This window comes from Pteropus vampyrus, unplaced genomic scaffold (genome assembly GCF_000151845.1).
Source record: "Pteropus vampyrus isolate Shadow unplaced genomic scaffold, Pvam_2.0 Scaffold116, whole genome shotgun sequence".
Lineage (NCBI taxonomy): Eukaryota > Metazoa > Chordata > Mammalia > Chiroptera > Pteropodidae > Pteropus > Pteropus vampyrus.
The window spans coordinates 1089313-1103311 of NW_011888897.1; the positions used below are offsets into that span (position 1 = coordinate 1089313).

The 13999-nt window shown below is 37.0% G+C and overlaps 1 pseudogene; it reads left to right on the forward strand.

Moving 5' to 3' along the window:
- Positions 1–8943: 8943 nt before the first annotated feature.
- LOC111743604 lies at positions 8944–9061 on the forward strand (annotated as a pseudogene).
- Positions 9062–13999: the final 4938 nt, after the last annotated feature.

The following is a 13999-nucleotide window of genomic DNA, read 5'->3' on the forward strand; positions in this document are numbered from 1 at the left end:
GATTGAGATGATTCTAAGGACTGGCGATTTTTTGCTGTTTCTTTTTGAGGGACCACATGGCCACTGTCCTAACTCTTATGTCTCTTTTTCTTCCTAAGGGTTCTCTCTGTTCACCTCCCTTATTAACTCACTCCCCCGCTTACTCAAAGTTTCTGTTCCATAACACCTTAACTAGCATACAATCCATCATGGATGCTCCTACTGTCTATTTTTTATTCTTTATCCTTATGACTAATTCGCAATTTTTTCAAATTCCCTAAAGAAGGACAATTTAATTGGCCCAGCTAAGCTTTTGGGCCATTCAAAATATGTTACTATTGAGGTGGTATCAATGGGAATTAGAAATGAGAGGCATGAAACAGTTTTAGAGGCTTAATTTCAAGAGGTAAATGACTAGATACAAAGGTTGCAAAAGGGGAGAGTGAATTAAATATAAATCGCTTGTTTCTCTGCTGACTAAAACTATGCTCCTTGATGAAAGTTGTACTTGAGAGAAATATATTACATCTGAACCCCTAGATCTTACCCAGGAGCCCAAGTCCCTTTCCTAACAGGCTGTCTTTCCTATTCCTGGTCCCATAGTCAGGGCAACTTGCGCACATGTGCCTAACAGCACTTAAACTCTGAACTCAAAGCCCACACATAAACTTGTGTTTCTCACCATCACCCCAGGGCTTCTTGGGCTTATTTCTGTCCTATCTGTCTTCTAAACTCTAGGCTCATTGAATTATCTCAATGCTAATCTCTTATTTTAGTTTTTCTATCTGTCTGTCTATCCCTGAAATTTGCTTCTTGGTTCTCCTCTACTAAGCTGAGCTTAGCCCTTCAGTTTCTGGTAAAAGCTGTTGATTTGGGTAGGAACAGAACTTTGTGTCAAAACTCTATGAAATCTAATTTCACTTTCTCATGACTATGAGTGGCCAGACTGCCCACATCTCTCTCAAGCAGAGGAAGAGGAGTCATTTGTGTCTGTATCATATATCTTTTGAGCACCTACTATTCTGTTGAATGCCATGGTAGGTGCTGGTCCTACAAAGTTAATGAGAAACAGTCTTTCCCCTTAAAAAGCTCCAACGAGGGGGAGACCAATAACCCACAACACACAATTTGATACAAGTACACAGCCATCTGCATGGAAGAGGTCATTTTAATTAGTTTGATGGTTCAAAGAAGGCTTTGTAGAGCATACTATTTTTTTATATAAATAACATTAATGAAAGTATTATGTACATAGAGAAAAGTGCATGAATCATAAGAGACAGTTTGAGAATTTTTGTAAATATATGGCAAACGCTAAGATCAAGAAATAGAACATTACTAGCATTCCAGAAGCTCCTCTCTTGCCTCCTCCCAGTCCTCTTGCTTAAATTAAAAGAAGTTAGTAGTGAAAAGTGGGAAGGAAACACTTGACAGAGAGAATAGCACATTTGAAGATTGAGAGGTTTAAAGTAGCTCGCACAAGATTTAAGGAGACCTAAGCAACTGTGGTGGGAAGAAAGGAGGGTGGTTGGAGAAAAAGCTGATCTCCTAAATCAGCAGAGGCCTAATCATGAAAAATCTTGCATGGAGTAGAATTTAATTTTTAAACTGAAGGCTATGGACAATGCCTGAAAGGATTTTATTTTAAAGGGGGAATAACTTGATCCAATTTGCATTTTAGAAACATTCTGGCCACAGTGTGGGGGACGAATTAGAGGACCAAAAGGAGACTGAAAGTTTTCCTAAAATACTATTATAATTAGACCAGGATAAAAGGGATAAAAGCTTTAAGGTAGGACTAGAGTCACAGTAAAGGAAAGAGCCAATGAATACTAGGGCGTAGCATCTATCTTTGGTTAATTAGTTGTGGAAGAAGTTGTAGATGAGGATAACTCCTAGGTTTTTACTTTGAAGAATGACTTGATGGGAATCCCATTACCAAGAGATAAAATAGAGGAAGGGAAAAAAGAATAAGGCAATAAAGACACTGAGTTAATCCAGGGGCATGTTAAAGCAGATAAATGGTGGTATATAAAAGTCTAGGTTGGAAACAATAGATTTAGTAGTCATCAGCCTCATTTATTAAATGAACCCATGCAGGTATATGCAGTCCCAATGGAAGAAAATGTACAGAATGAGAATGATAGAGAACTAACTGAGGAGCACAGACATGTAATGTATAGTGTGGGATGCGAAAGGAGAATCTACCGACGAGGCTCAGAAGAAACATCCAGATAAAAAAGGGAAACCAAGGGAGTAGCATAAATGAATGCAAAGAAGCAAGGACTTTTCAGAAAGAGGGAGATAAGACAACAAGGGCTTTGGTGGAATTGGCAGAGGCATTAGGTTGAAAAATAAATGGGCAGTAAAGAATTGCGGATGGATAGCAACCATCAGAAATTGGTTTTTCATGAAGTTTGACCATGTATAAGAGAGAATTATAGGATTCGTATTGTTTTATTTGTCCATTATTGTCTTAGAAGATTGTCTGAATATAATAGGCCCTGGATACATGTTGTGCTGACTGAGCATCTTAAACTGGGCTACAAGTTTTAATTCTGAGATTGCTTGCAACCAGGCCATAATTTCTCTCTCCTGGGAGGCCACAAAGAGTAAATATCTGCTGATTCTATGGAGGGCAGGGCAGCTGCATCTGTTCTGTGGTGGATCAGGTCACTTGATGTCAGGGAATTATATAGTCCATTAGTCAAAGTGAATTTGTATGGTCTTACTGAGGGAGGGGTAGTAAGATACCCATCAAAAGGTAAGGGTAACCACAGCTCATCACTCCCGAAAAAATGTGAAGGTAGATTAAGGACATCGGGCAATTTGATAGACTAGGTTATGCCTGGAGTCTGAGCTATCCTCGGGCTTATGAGTTTTTCAAGGGTCTAAAAACATATTTGAGACGTAAAAGCAACTAAACACCTCTAAAATACGCAGCTCCCCATTGCCAAATGCCTGCAAAATCAAAGCAAATGTTTAATTAAACGTCAACAGATACCAATTCACTGCCCGTTGTAACTTAATTTATGTGTGAATTTAATGTTACATATAGACAATTGATGAGTAGTAAGTTCCCTGTATTATCTATATTTAATTTTCTTCTGTATAATATAATGTTTCAACACCTTAAGAAAATCTTTCTGTCTGGGAAGAGGAGGCTGAGCCTTCTGGGGCTAGTCAGTTCTTGGAGATAGCAAGGACTCAGCATGCCCTCAATATGCAAAGAAACCATTCCAGAGCAACCCCTCCTCTATTTGCCTGTACACCCACCCCCAGGAGGCAATTTTCCTCTCCCTTAATTATCCTACATCCAAGTACTAGGCAACTAGGGACCATCCCAATAGGTTAGAGCTCAGTGAAATAATTTAAACTAACTAATCTTAAACTGTTTACTCTTTCTCCCTGGAAACCTCAATAAAGGCTCTGGCCTAAACCTTCTGTTTCCTCCTGTCTTCCACCTCCCGATCACTCTCCCATGTATCCCTGTGTGGCATGCTGTGCCTCCTGTCTTTAGTACCTGTGAGTATAATACACATTTCTTAAGTAACTCTCTCTTCTCTTGTGGCTGTACCCCACTCCCACCTCCTACCAAGGAAGGACTACCTCAGGCCTATAGATCTTCCAATAGTGCCTCGCTATCTCCTTGATCCATCGCTAGAGATTTTATCTTATGCATTCTTCTTTCCCAAGGCCGTGAGTGCATGTAGTTGGTGAACCTGAGAATGCCTTCACCTGTCACCTAGGTCATACACTGCACTGGGTACTCCCTTTAACTCCCTTTAAAACAAGAGACAAGAGGGTCTCTTGTTTTATCAAAGATAGATGGAGAGCCTTTGTCATTCTCAAATTTAACATTTTCTGGTTGAAGAGGAACAGAATATCCCACCCAGAAATATGCCACTTTAGTGTGTTGATTATTTTGAATTAAAAGTTCTTAACCTTCTGGTGCAAAAAACACACTCTGACTCTCCTTTGTTTCCCTGAATGCAGGGGATAAATTCCCCGTGTAAAAGCATCTTCCCTGTATCAGGAGGGTAGAAGGCCTCCTTATTGTCCACTGGACACAGAATTTAGGGCCTGGTAACCTTATTTCTTCATCAATTTACTTCCCAAAGCCCAAATTCCATTTGTCTTGTCGATTATTCACAAATTTATTGTTTCTTTGTGTTGGTCACTTCTTTGAGTAACATATTTTTATGAGGCTCTCATTTGTACAAAATATATTTTTCTCCTGTTAATCTGTGTATGAATTTAATTATTAGACCAGCCATAGCATTTAGGAGGGAAGAGGGAATTTTCTTCCACTCCTATATGGGTTTTATTATTTCCTTAGAAAACTAAATTTCTATGATATTCAATACTTTTTTATTTTGTTTGTGCATAAACTTTTTAGGCCGTAAAGAATGCTAACAGCCCAGAATCTGTGTTTCATTGTTCTTTATTTATCATATAGGGGGTAACTTCTGTTTCTTTGTGAAACAAAAGAAGTCTTGAAATGATATATAAAACTTTACTAAAAGTTGATATATAAAACTTTACTAAAACTTTACCTTCTGGTATGAGAATATTCATAGGAAACATGTGACTCTCCATGGAAATGTGATTTGGGTTTACAGCTAGGAAAATGTACAAACATTTTCATATTCAGGGACTTGGGTATTCAGGAAGACACAGGGTAATTTTTCTTATATCTTATGATGAGTGGAAGGAATGATCTATGTAATAAATGAATGCAATACTTCAGGGGTGAGTGGGAAATATTACAATATAATAAGCTTATGACTTAACCTTATTGGAAAGAAAAGTTATCAGACAACTCGAGTTTCCCTAATCACAGCTTTGACACATGGAGAGGGTTAAATCTAAAAAGGCCTTTGATAGCAATTTGAGTTTCTTTCTCATGAGGTATTAGTGTACCGAATTTGACATAGAAGGATCCTGAGTCTCAATTATTCTCTTCTTAGACTTGGCAATAGAATTTTGTTGACAAGTCAAGGCTTCTACACCTGAGAAAATCTGGTTAGGGTCCACTGAGAAATAGTAAAGATTAGTGATTGAGACATGGCACCTCTAAGTGTGAGATAGAAAGATCAGACTATAATGAGAAAAAAGGACACATTTATACTTGGGTATTCAGGAAGATATAGGGTAATTTTTCCTATTATTTTAAGACTTAGATTCCTTTACCTCCCCTGCTTACCTGGATATATAATCTCTCCTACAGTTTTCATTTTATGCTATCATTCTAGAAAGCACAGTTCAAGTCATCTACTTGACGACCAGTCAGAAACTGGGAAAATATTTGTGGCATTTATCTGTCAGAGAATATGGCTGATGTACCAGCATTACCTTCACAGAAATTCCATTGAATAATTCACTCCTCCTCTAAGAGTACACCATACTGCAGCAGCTATGGCTTTAGCCTAGCAACTTGCTCATATGTACTATCATAAGCCCAGGAAGAGCTACAGACTATCCACCAACTTTTCTAAGATACTGGAAAAGTTATAGCATAAAGTGAATGCGTCGCATATCAAGAAATAACCTAAGCTAGAGATATTGACTGGTTTGTTCCTTGATATGTCTCTCCTACGTCCAGCACAAACTGGAAGACTGTCCCTTTTCTTTTTTTAAGCTAGTTAAAGTGGTAGAGTTAATAAACTCTTTAGATTCTCATCTCTAACAACCACTCTATATTCAAGCATACCCTTCCTGGATCTTCTAACTCATAACCCAGCATCCAGCTCTAATAAAAAATTTTAAAAAGAGATACTTGAGGAAGTACTGGCCTTCCTCTGACTCCTTAGCCATCTCTATTACTTGTTGCAGTGGGAAGAGCGTGTGACTCAGAGATGTGTTCTAAGTGCTTTTACTCCATAGCTGGGTGTACAAAAGTTGTACCTAGGTTCCATTCCATGCAGGTGTCCAAGTTGAGGGTTGTCTGCTTTATTCCTCACTCTATAAGCCATAACAACTCACTAATACATGCATCCACAGAGATAATCACCAAATATTGCCAATGCCACCAAAATCTGGGAAGAGTAAGACTGTAGTTCCTATTGATTTCATAAAAACATTCAGAATCCTGGCAGGAACACATGGCACAATTTAACCATTGATAGGATGAGGATAGGGTAAAAGAGAGCCAAATAAGACAGTGGAATGTCCTGGGACTAGTAACAACTCCGAAGTTGTCCCAACTCTTGGCCAAGAGGCCAGGAGCCGGTATGATTTCGAGGAGCTAGGACAACTTGGGACAGAACTTGTCTGAAGTCACACATCACCGGGGAGGTAGGCACAGAGGCTGGCTAGTTTGATGCATAGCAAACTGTTCTAATCTTTGAACCATGAAATCTGCACAGCACAAACAACCACCTCTGAGTGCTAATCAAATAAAACCTACCCTTAGGGTTTTAAAGCTGCCATGGTCCGTGAACTTTGGTTTCTTTTTCCTTCTAATTTACATCCCATGGGGGCTTCATGTACTCTTTATCATAAATGGGAACCAAATTCAAAATTAAGCTAAGAGAGATAAAGTATATTGAAATCAGTAAGCTACAGAAGTTTGTGAAGAACTTCATAAAGACTAGTGAAAATGAACCAGAGTCTTGAAAATACAAAATCAGTCAATGATAAAATGATAAAATCAGAAGAAACCTGTGATTATCTACTTGGAGTACAAATTTTGATATTTTTTGTCCTAAGAAGTTTTCAATGACTATTTCTAATGTAATGTTTTCAGTTTTATACAAAGACATTTCATAAGCATATATTACAAAGTAAATATGGCAATAACTTATACAGCAATGGAGACTTGAGCTCAGAATTCCATCTTGTTTTCCAGGTTGGCTCAGCTCTCCCATAATTTTAATTTATTCAAGTTACTGTGACTCTTTCTTTGGCACAATGCCTGGCGTTTTCATTCAGGCTTTTCTTGACATTGACAATTCTCAATTATAAAACAAGATGATCCAGTTACTCTCATATGAAAGGTTGTAATTATCTCTGATAATTGAAGAACCTCAGTTTGAGAAACACTTTCTTGGCCAGGTTCAGAGAGTACCAGTTCTCAGCAAGTATAGGGTCTCAGTGAAGCGACCCTCAGTGACTGCCATTAAAACTAGAAACATAAATAGCATCCTTTTTATTAGATTGCGGACAGGTTAAAATTCATCATCCGAGTCTGCACACAGGTAGACACATCTGTGTGTTTACTTGCTCTGAGTTCTGGGACAAGGAGTTTATTGACTCATTTGTCTCCAGTATTGTCTCTGATTTCTATGGTGCCTCTTTAATCTTTAGTAACAATCTTGTTAGGCAATGAAGCAGAGCTGTCCAAGTACACAGAAACTTGTTCTCTCTCAGAAAGCGCATTTTATATTTAAAGTGAGGAACAGATCTTTCATGACAAGAGGTCAGATGTTTAAAATATTAGATCAGAAAATAAGTCACCAAAGAAAAAATAAGTCACCATTAGGGTACTGATTCCCAGTATAATTAAAGGACATTTCGTTATATTAACTAGCAGAACAAAGGTCCACAGCTTGCTTCCTCCACAGGACATTTTTGAATTGTAAAATATGGAGGAAAATAGATCTGATACGTAAAAAAAAAAAAAGTTGTAAGAAATGCTCTTTTTGTCACAAACAACTACTTCCTCTTGGTGAGACAGTATAGTGCCATGACAAGGAGCTTAAACTCTGGAGGCAGAGTGGTTTAAAACTTAGTAGCTATGTACCTTCAGTCAAATCCTTTGAACCTTCTGTGCCTCAGTTTTCTCATTTATAAATTGTAAATGAAAATAATGTTTACTTGATGGAACAGTTAAGATTCAATAGGTTCACACAGATGAACCACTTTTAAGAGAACCTGGTACCTAATGAGTACCACTGTCTGTTTCTCATTTTTATCATTTCTACCCATTCAACCAGCGCATATAATCAAGTATCTATAAAATTTAATTGCTCCTATTTGTTTACAGGCTGCTTCTACTAATTATAATGAATCTTGTAGGTTTCCCAAGCACCATGATATATTTTGAAGAAAAACCATCTAATCTATAACTTTGGAGCTCAAGAAAAAAAAAGTCAGGATTAGAGACATAGTTGCAAAATAATGAATAATAATAACTACCATTTATTGTGTGCTTAGTATATTCTATCCAAGCTGTTTTAAATACTTTACATGTATTATCTCATTGGATTGTCATAGCAATCCTATACGACAGGTACTTTATTATCCACATTTTATAGAAGAGGGAACTGAAGCACAAATATGAAGCAATTTGTCCCAGATCATACAGCAGAAAGTAACTGCTAGATTTTGAACAGTCTGGAGATTCCAGTCTATTCTCTTAACTACCAGAAATTGTATTATCATTTAATATTTATATGTTATAGTTTGGGCTGATATTCAGCCATGCAGCCAGTACAAGAGAGTACAGCCAGACTGGTTGTCTAATTGGTTGATGTCCTGTTCTGATTTCTTTGGTACTTGGATAATATCAGTTGTTGATTAAGTATGACTATGACTCCTGATTATAGGTGGTAGTTGAAGCCATGGAAATGGACGCGATCTCCTGGGAAATGTTTTATACAGTATGAAAAAACTAGAATTTGAGCACCATGAAAGCAAAGATAGAGTCTGTTTTATTCATTGCTATATTCCCAGTTTGGATTTACTTGATTTATTGACTGACCAATGAACGAATGAATGAGAGGTAAAATCTTGTAAAACACTGATATTTCCAGGATGAACAAAGTAAGTAAAGCTTAAGAAGAACACTAAAACGGGATCCAGGAGACAATATGTCATCAATGTCAAAGGTTTCAAGAATAATGTGGTCAAACACATGAACACTGCAAATAGGTAAAGAAATATAAAGATGGAAGAGAGCCCAGCAGTATCCTTAGCAAAGGTTTTCCAAAGAGTTGAGGAGCAGAAGATAAGGATTTAGAGTCTACGGCCATGCTGCCCTGAATGTGCCCAATCTCATCTGATCTTGAAAGCTAAGCAGGGATGGGCCTGGTTAGTACTCGGATGGGAGACAACCTAGGAAGACCAAGTGCTGTTAGGCATTAAAAAAAAAGAAGAAGAAAATAAGGATACAGAATAATGAGTGTGCACTGTTATTTCGAGAACCTTTACTGGGAAAAAAACAGACACGTGAGAGTAACACATAATTGGAGAGTAAAGGGAGGGCTACCCTTTCTTATCTGGCATGTGGAATTTCATTAATGACATTTTACAAATTCTGATAGATCTTTAGGAACTCCACAGAATTATTCTAAACTTCATCTAGTAAGAGAAAAATGTGAGAACACCAATTCTGAAAAAGAATACCGGCGATGGGGCTTACCTCTTCGTTACTTCCCTTCCTTCTTTCTACTTTTCTGCTCTAACTCAGCCACAGACTTCCTTAGTTACACCCTCGGTGATGTTATCACTCCTAGCTATTTTGCTTTTAAAATAGTTAATAGTTTTAAATAGTTAATATGTTTCTGACCATAACATACTATTCTTCAAGCTTGATTGTTTAAATACACCCACTACACATATTTAATGATCTTATCAAGATTTCCAATTCATTGGCTTTCCAACTTTTTCCAACCCACCAGCTCCTTTTTTCATTTTCTTTCTTAATCAGCTCAGAGACTTATACTAATCTGAAGCTTTTTTGCCTCTCATTCTTTTTGTGGCTCCTTTCTGCCAAAATCCGAAACCTAGCTAAAGCTAAACATCAGCATTCTCCATGCCTGCACATTAGCAGCTCAGTGCAACTGAAGAATGTCACATGAAAGAGCAGATTAAAGACTATAAATTTATAACCACCATCCCAAATGGGCCTTTATAATCATGTAGCACAGTCAGTCTACTCGACTTTTCTTTTCAACTCACTCTCCTCACCTTGAGTGGGAGCGATGGAGATGGATAAATATATTTATAGTCTGGTAGAGAGGAAAGTCTTTCTAAGCATTGTCGAATGAAAAAAAAAAGTAAGACAATTTAGTAACAAGTTCGATGTCCTTCATTCAAGGGAAAACAATTTATGAATTGGGGAGTACAGTGTCTCACAAGCAGCAGAATACTTTTTCCAAGGGATGTTTGGGCAAGGGCAGGTTTTATAGAGCATTTGAAGCAGCAACATGAAAACAGACATGATTGGCTCAGAGGTCTGGGATTTCCTTAGAAGGCTAGCAGGTTTTATTTGCAACGCAGGCTAAAGTTGAGTGGGAGAATTGCAATTGGTGTATGTTAGGTTTATTTGACAGTGAGATATTTCCCTTAAATAAGTACAGGCTGACTTAGGTTTTGACCTTGTGAGTCCCTCCTTTTTGTGAGTCCCTGAATTAGACTCTGGAACCAATTCCACTCTAGGGGGAGGGGATTCTCCCCGACACCATCAAGTAATACTTGGGACACCAACTGGGTATCCCACAACCCAGCACAATTCTGACTCTTTCTACCTGTAGATAGCACCAGATTCCTCAGGTTAAGGGTTCAGTCCCACAAGAGTGTCCCCCCTGCCCCGCCTTCAGACACCATTTGCAAGCCCAGGTCACTATCTGTGCTTCTGACTGACCAGGTACAAATGGAGTTTCCAACAACCCCGTCAATTTAAGATGACAATCACAAGTCCAGGTTGTCACCTGCACTTCTGATCAACTAGCTATAAATCAGAGGTTCCTATGACTGCCTCCTTGGGATTAATTTGCTAGAGCAGCTCACGGAACTCAAAAAAACATTTTACTTACTATATCATTGGTTTAGTATAAAAAGAAATAACTCAGGTACAACCACATAGAAGAGAGGTACAGGGAAAGGTATGAGGAAAGGGTGTGAAGCTTTCATATCCTCTCAAGGTATGCTACTGTCTCTGCATCTCCAGATGTTCACTAACCCAGAAGCTCTCTGAAGCCCATCATTTTAGGTTTTTATAGAGACTTCATTCCGTAGGCATGATTTATTAAATCATTAGCCATTGGCAATCGATTCACCTTCCAACCCATCTCCCTCCCCAGCAGGTTGAGGGGTGAGACTGAAAGTTCTAACCCTTCAATCACATGGCGAGTTCCCCCAGGAAATAGCCTCCTTCTCTAGGAGAACTAGGGGTATTCCAAAACTTACTGGTGGGTCAAGTATAAAAAACCTGGATCTCCCTTTGTTAGCATCCTGAGATTTTTTTTTTCTTTTATCTTCTGTGTCAAATTACTAGTGTTCAGGATTCCAAGCATTCCTCTTTTTTGGTTTAGTTCTTCATTTTGGTGTAGCAAACCCTCCAGTTGCTTCCTGAGAAAGCATGGAAAGTAATTTCTTTTTTTTTTTTTTGATACCTTGCATGTGGAAAATGTGTCTATTCCCCATTCATACTAGATAGTTTGGCTGCATATAAAAGTAAGCTGAGAAACATTTTACCATGAGAATTTTAAAGGCATGGGTCAAATATCTTCTAGATTTCAACGTTGATCTTGACAAGTCTGACAGTGGTATTTTTATATTTTGTAAGTAACATTTTTTTCCCTCTCAGAAAGCTTTTAGGATTTTATTTTTAAAACCGTGTGAAATTTCATGTGGAGATGGGCAATAATGTGAGTCTTTTTTCATCTAGTGAGCTGGACATTAGATGTATTCTCACATTCAGTTTGTAAAATCACACTGAATCATGGCTGGCCAGTGTGACCAATAGAACACTGCAGAAAAATTAATATATGATTTGAAGACTAAGTCATTAAAGACATAACAATTTCCACTTTGGTCTCTCTAAGACCATTTACTCTGTAGGGAGCCTGTTGCAATGTCATGAAGATATTTAAGCAGCCCTGTGGAGAAGACTACATGGGAATAAACTAAGACCTCCCACCACCCACTAGCATCCACTTGCCAGCCACGTGAGTGTGCCATCTGGGAAGCACATTCTCTGGCATTAGTCAAGCCTTAAGATGACTGCAGCCCTGGCTGACAGCTTGACTGTAAGGTTATTTGTGAAACAGCAGTAGATAAAATGATCTGTGATATTGCCGTTTGTAAAAATTTCTACATTTGTTTGTTTTAATTTCTTTCCCCCTCCAGCTTTATTGAGATATAACTGACACATAACATTATGTAAGTTTATGGTATACAACAAAATGATTTGATATATGTATATTGAAAAGTGATAAGATGAGTTAACATATTCATTGCCTCACATAGTTACGATTTTTGTGTGTATGGTAAGAACATTTAAGATCTACTCTCAGCAAATTTCAAGTATATGATACAGTATTATTAACTATAATTACCATGCTGTGCATTACATCCCAGAACTTATTCATCATAAAACTGAAAGTTTGTACCCTTTGACCACTTTCACCTCTGCCCCTGGAAACCACTAATCAGCTCTCTATTTCTATGGGTTGGATTTTTTCCACATAGAAGTGAGAAGATATATATAATTTATATATATATATATAATTTATTTATATATATATATATATTATTTATTTATTTATATATCACATCTTCCTTACTCATTTATCCATTGATGGAAACTTAGGTTGTTTTCATATCTCAGGTATTATAAATAATGCAGTGAGCAGGGAAGTGAAGATATCTCTTCTAGATGATGATTTCCTTTTCTTCAGATGTATACTCAGGAGTGAGACTATTGAATCATATAGTAGTTCTACTTCTAATTTTTTTGAGGAACCTTTATACTGTATTTTACAGTAACCATACCAACTTGCATTCATATCAACTGTGTACAAGGATTCTCTTTTTTCCACATTCTCGCCAACGCTTGTCATCTCTTGTCTTTTTGATGATAGAAATTCTAACATGTATGAGATACTATCTCATAATTTTAATTGCATTTTACTGGTATTTAGTGATGTTGACCAAATCACTGTTAGCCATTTGAATATCTTCTTTAAAAAAATATATCTATGCAGGTCCTTTGCCCATTTTTAAATCAGATTATTTGGTGTTTCTTTTTGCTGTTGAGTTGTACAAGTTCATTATACATTTGGATAGTCACCCTTTATCAGTTATACAGTTTACAAATATTTTCTTCCAGTTCATAGGTTGCTTTTTTATTTTGTTGATTGTTTCCTTTGCTGTGCAGAAGCCTTTCAATTTGATTTAGTCTTATTTGATTATTTTTGCTTTTGTTGCTTGTACTTTAGGTGTTACGTGCATAAAATTATTGCTAAGACTAAGGTCAAGGAGCTTTATTTTTATGTTTTCATCTAAGAATTTTATGGTTTCAGGTCTCACATTTAAATCTTTAGACCATGTTGAATTAATTTCTGTGAGTGGTATAAGATAAGGATCCCATTTTATTCTTTTGTATGTAAATATTAGGTTTCCAACACCATTTATTGAAGAGACTACCTTTTCTCAGTTGAGAATTCTTGGTTTTCTTGCCATATATTAGTTGATCCTATATGCATAGGTTTATTTCTGGGTTCTCTATTCTGTCCCACAGGTAGGTCTGTTTTTATGCCAGTACCGTACTGTTTTGATTACTATAGCTTTGTAATATAGTTTGAAAACAGGAAATGTGATGCCTCCAGCTTTGGTCTTCCTCCTTAGGATTGCTTTGACTATCTAGGGTCTTTTGTGGTTCCATATGAATTTTAGAATTGTTGAAGTTTTTTTCTTTTTGAAAAATGCCATTGAAATCTTGATAGGTATTGTATTGGATCTATAAATGGCTTTAGTAGTATGAATATTAATTCTTCCAATCCATGAACATAGGATACCTTTCACTTATTTGTGTCTTCTTCAATTATTTTCATTAATATCTTATAGTTTTCAGTGTACAGATCTTTCACCTCCTTGATTAAACTGATTCTTATGTATTTTACTGTTTTCGATGCTATTGTAAATAAGACAGTCTTCTTTACTTAATTTTCAGATAACTTATTGTTTGTGTATGAAAACACAAAGTGAAATTTCCTAAATTCTAATGGCACTCACTCTTTAGTGAATAATCATTTCCTGTTCTTGAAACAATACACACAAAGAATCATTCTAT